Here is a 6062-nt window from a genome sequence, read left to right as displayed (position 1 = left end):
AATTTTCTCGTTGGGGTGTTTTCACGAGAACTGTGTGGGAGGAAGTAATAAGTTGTCCGACTCTTCCTGGAACGTACTCTCTCCGAATTTCGATAGTAAACCTTTCCTTTGCACAACGCCTTTCTTGTAGTGTCTACCACTGGAGCTTGTTGAGCATCTCCGTAATTTTCTCACGCCTGCTAAACGACTCTGTGACGAAAGGCGCCGCTCTTCGTTGGATCTTCTCTATCTCTTCTGTTTTGCAAATCGTTACGCTCTTCCATCTTTTTTACCTTTTTAGAGACAACCGCATCGTCCGCAAACAACCTTACGCGGTTCGCTACATTTTCTTCTAGATAATATATATATATAAATATCGTAAACAGTAACGGTCCTATCACACTTCTTGGGGTACTCTTGAAATTGCCTTTACATCTGTTTTGTTCCGTTAAGGGCGAAGCGGCGCGATGAGTTCTGTCTGCAAAGAAGTCTTGAATCCAGTCGCAAATCTGGTCCGATACTCGGTAAGCTCGTATTCTTTTCAATAAACGGTAGCGTGGGACAGTGTCCAAATGGTTGCCCATAGTCGAGGAACGCTGCATCAACTAGAGCGCTGATGTCTACAGCGCTATAGTTCTCATGGGAGCGGCCAGAGCGAGCTGTGTTAGTTTCGCAAGATCTCTGTATCCGGAATCTGTGCTGATTTTTATAGAGAAAATTTGCATTCTCCAAAAACTTAACAATGCATGAGCATGAAACATGTTCCGTAATTCTACAACTTATTGACGTCAGCGATATAGATCTACAATTATGTGCATCTGTCCTACACCCTTCCTGAAAAGTGGAATGACCTGCTCTTTTCTCCAGTCGACAGGTAGCCTTCGTTGCTCCAGCGACTTACAATAAACTGCTTCTAGAAGGGGAGCAAGTTCTTTTGCATAATCCCTGTAGAACTTCACGGGTAGCTCATCCTATCCAGATGCCTTTTCACTACGAATCAATTGCAGTTGATTTCCTATTCCGCTGTCGCTTATCTCAATATATGCCATTTCGATGTTCGTGCGATGATGAAAAGAGGAACCGTGTTGCATTCTTCCGCTGTGAAGCAATCTCGGAAGACCGAATTCAGTATTTTGGCCTTCTCTTTATCTTCCCTTTCGGCGGCAGTATGGTCACTGAATAGATGATTCTAATCGCATACTTATTTTACTTAAGACCAAAACATCTTTGTGTTTTTAGTCAGATCGGATGGCAAAATTTGAGTTTCAAGAACATTGAACGCATATCTCGTTCCTCTCCGTATGCTCTTTTTCGCCTCGTTCAGCTTTTCTTAGCTACGTTTTGACTTCGCTTGAGGATGCGCGGAAGCTCTCTGTTTACGTAACAGTTTTCTAACAAGGCTATTAAATCGCGGTGTGTCTTTCCCATCCCTTGAGACCTTTTCAGGACATATTTGTCTAATGTGTATGAGCAATGCATTTGGATATTTTTTCCATTTATGCCCCATATCTTTCTTCTCAGCACTAAATATTTGATGTTTAATACTGCAGTTTTTTCCTGAAGTACGCTGTAGGCTGCAGTCAAGGTTTTAAAATCTCATTATCTTATTCCTAGTTATTCCCTCCGTTTTAAATTAACAGATGCGATGAAGGCCGCGTTGCGGAAATTCAGTTCTTCACATATCGTTTCGTTCCAATAACATTGGTTTAGGATTACAAGCTCTTGCTGCTTTCCAGAGCTATATCTTACTGTAATTTGGGATTTGGTATTGTACTTTGGCATCTACACATGTAGTGAAGTGGCACAGTGATTAAGGCATTGTAGAGGAGCGAGGTTCAAACCCTAATGGACCAGCCGGGTTTAGGTTTTACCTGGTTTCCCTCATTCGTTTAAGATAACTGCTGGGTTGGTTTCTTTGAAAAGATCTGTATTCTTCTCCATTCTTACCTGCCCGAACTTTTCCTCTATCTGTAATAACCGTTTTTTCGATTGTCGTTGAATCCGAATCTGCCCTCTTTCCTTCTACACTTAGAACTGCAGAAACCACCTTACGATTAGTAGCGGACGTTACTTCTGTCATTTCCCTTCCTTCCTACTCCATTCACGAAAGGAGCACACCTAAACCTCCATATGAGCTCGAATTTCTATGTTTTTGCCGTCATCGTTATTTCGCGAGATATACGTGCTTGAAAATAATATGTAGCTTGACTCTTTGGAACATAAAACAGTGGTAGACATCAATCGTAGACAAAATATGGTTTTTATCTTCAATTTTGTAAAGTCGGTTACTCATTTTATGCGGGATACGACAGGCGTATGTGAGGAATGATTATAGTCGTTTACTTAGGTGAGATTATTATGGAGGGTTCCGTTTGTTTGAGATTTCCTTTTTGTGTTGTCAAATAGTACGTTCCTACGTACTTCATGTGTCAAAACTTTACTCTCGTAAAACGATATCCTTGCTTCCATAGGCCTTGCATGAATGTGGAACATGGCCGTGGACAGCGCTTGCCGTTCCACCACGTGTCTAAGACTTATCTGGAAGTCAGTATATAACATATTTCATTTAAACGGTGCTGCTGTATCCTCAGAATGTATAGAAAGAAAAATTATTATGTCTTCAAACAACTGCACACTCCCATACCCCGCGCAATATCGGTGGAGTCATTATTAAGTCTGTGGCCAAGCAAACTGGGACCTCCGTCTGGTGCTTTTTCTTTTTCAAAAGATTTCCTTGTTTTTTTTTTGTTTTTTCTTTTTTTTTTACATCACGGTAAGTTTATACCATGGTGATTCCTTTAACATCATCGTCGATTTCGCATCCACCGTAATCGACTTACGGCCTGTCATTATTCATGTGAACTTTACGATCGTTGTAATGAAAAATTTGGGAGGCAGGCCGTTGTGTTCTAACAACATTTTTTTTCGTCCCGTCTTATCTTTCAAATTTGTTTATATGTATATGGTATGATTCCATCCGCTCTTTGCAGTTATTTCTGTTGGTCCAAGATGTTTGCATACATTAGCACAATTTTAAGTCATAGCGGCAAAAGCTATGTCTCGTTTTCATGTTTCAGGTATCTGAGTAAAACTGTGCTATTTGTAGACAGGTATGTGTAAAGGAGGACTTACGGCAACGTACGGCCATCAACTAAAATTGGTTGGATCCAGGGGGGGTAGCGTTACCTAAAAGACATTTCACTGTATCGTTCGCATCAGGATAGTGTATTCAGTTTAACTTTGGTTCGTCCAAGACACTGATTGATATATGCCTTGTGACATTTCTGTACTGCTTTTTTGATATTTCAAATATGTTCCAATCGTGGCCCTTCCATCGTGGCGTTTATAATATTCGAGACAAAAAGGGTCGTTAATTTCTATCAGCAAAGGTTATTCGCGTACGTCGCCTTCGTGTAGCGTGCTGTGTGCTAACCAGAGTAATCAGACGCTTCAGAGGCAACATGGAATACGCAATGAGTCATTGCTGTACTTTAAGAACATTTCACTGTCCTCTTTGTAAAACTGTATTGATACCATTGAATTCTACGCAACAATCATTTTAGAGCTGCAGAGCATTTGAGATAATTTACTCGGAGAGAGATTGAGTTTCTGTGGATAAATGGGAATTGGTAGGATAGGGTTACCCAGAGGCTTATTTGCCATTGTGCAAGGTAATTTATCTGTCACCGAGGGCCAACAAGGTCTGCACGTTGCTTAGCGCCGCATCTCCTGTTCGACTGGTACTTCGTGGCTAACGAACACACAACGCTGATGAAGCTGTGTGTTCCCAGGCAAATCATTCTTCTACGTTCGCTGGAATTTCTAGGGAGTATTTTCGTTAATAAACGACAGCGAAACAGTAAAAGATCGTCACGGCAGTTCTGGAGGCAATTCCTGGTAAACTAGATGTATTAAATGAGGTACTTTCATGTAACCTCTCTTTGCATGGATAGAATTGTGTTTAAGTTGTGTAAAACAGACAACTTGTGTACCTGTATATGTGGCTGGGGGACCAGGAGGCGTGGTTTGCCCTCACCACAGGTGCACGCAGTTGCGTGACAGATTCCCTCTGACTGACCTCCTACGTAGCCTCTTACAAAGACGACACGACGCGTCTGTCACGGACTTGTGACCTTGCCAGGGAAGCGCAATTTTTCCATCTGCATTTACCTAGCTGCTTACTCGTTTCATTTTTTTAAGATTCTGTGGACAACGATTATAATTTTTGATAGAAGTACCTACGTTTGTTTAAGTCGCCAAATTTTTTGGGTGATTGAAAAGTAAATCAGGTTATCAGAAGAATATTTTAAATTGATACTAATCGTGCCATCGGATGTAAGAATTTTAAATGAAACCGTACAGATGTGGTCTGCTAAAATCATCACGTAACAGAATACCGGTATTATACCTGTAACGATACCACAACCGATTACTGTCCCTTCATCATTCAGTTGAGCACGTATTGCGGTTTGAAATATCTCTAAACAAAAACTGCAGGATTTGTATGAGGTGTCGCATAAATATGTCATCAGTCGCTAATTATTATTTTGCATAGTTAAATTCGTGACTTTGGCATGACAAGTATTCATGTGATGAGTATGTTGATTTAATTACGTGTTGTCTGTAGTGTAGAGAACAGTGTCAAGTAGATGTGTAGGAACGAGCGAATCATTTTATTGTGTTCTCGTTATATCAGATAGCTCGTTCATCTCTTGTAACAGTATATATCGTGTAACGTCAGATATAGAAGCTACTTGCACTGGAATGAGAAATATCTTGAATGGCATGTGGTATTGGGTTGGGTTGTTTGGGGGAAGAGACTAAACAGCGAGGTCATCGGTCTCATCGGATTCGGGAAGGATGGGGAAGGAAGTCGGCCGTGCCCTTTCGAAGGAACCATCCCGGCATTTGCCTGGAGCGATTTAGGGAAATCACGGAAAACCTAAATCAGGATGGCCGGACGCGGGATTGAACTGTCGTCCTCCGAATGCGAGTCCAGTGTGCTAAACACTGCGCCACCTCGCTCGGTGCATGTGGTATTGCTACCTGGGAAGCAGAATCGAGAGACACGTGTTGTGTACTGACACGGAAGAACAATTAACTACTCTCTTGGTTTGTCGTTGTGTAAGAAATAAATGAAACGCCTGAAAACAAAACGAAACTGACGTTACGGCATTAAAATACCGAACAGTTTGCCTATTTTGCATTTGTAAATGGGTTTAGAGAGTTCTGTATTCACTCTTTGAGAAGCACCAAGTATAAAATAAACATTGCAGAAAACAGGCAGAATAGCACCAGGAAATTTTATTACTATATATAAAATTATGTAGTTTTCAGTAAATTACTCGCATTCGAATAAAATGCGCTGGTGTGATGCTTACGACTTGACACCTCTGTTACGAAACTCATTTCGTTCTCGATTTATTTAGTCTGCAGCGTTCGACAGCCTGAGATGTGAGGTTTTTGGGGAAGTAGATTATTCATTTATTGCTGTTGTTTTCGGTCGTCTATTTCTGTAGAAATCGCAGAATGCTTGTAAACAGTTTGGTGTCGCCAGCGTTACCAGGCTCTTGGCAGATTACAGCGTTGTCAGTAGTAGCGGCGGCAGGGTCGGACCTATTAAATGCGAGACAAATGGGACCGCATTGCAGTCATGTCAGCTCGCGACCCCGTCCGCTGGGCGCGCGGAGCACGCGGCCCGAGGGAGGCGTGTCTCGCCGGGACGTGCACTTCGCCTTGAGCTCACGATCACGGATACCGGCCCCTCCACTTACAGACCTTCCGTTTACAGTCGTAAGGGAACCTTGCACGTAAACTGAAGCATCCAGTGACCTAATATGGGAAATGATGCGAGGTGGAACTTTTCGAGCTAGGGTCCCGCGACATACTGAGAGCATTATGTAACTGCTGGCTCTGCGGACCCGAAACGACGTGCTCGGATCACTAGTGACTGCTACATCTACAGTACAAGCGTAGAGAAATTTTTATCGACAAGAGCGAAACACCAGTATCTACGTGCTACTACTACTGATACTGATAATGTGCAGCTCGGCGCAGATGCGTTATTAGCGGCAAAGCGAAGC

This window comes from Schistocerca serialis, chromosome 6, assembly GCF_023864345.2.
Source record: "Schistocerca serialis cubense isolate TAMUIC-IGC-003099 chromosome 6, iqSchSeri2.2, whole genome shotgun sequence".
Taxonomy (NCBI): Eukaryota; Metazoa; Arthropoda; class Insecta; order Orthoptera; family Acrididae; genus Schistocerca; species Schistocerca serialis.
The sequence above is the reverse complement of the archived record's forward strand: the minus strand, read 5'-3'. Positions refer to the sequence as shown.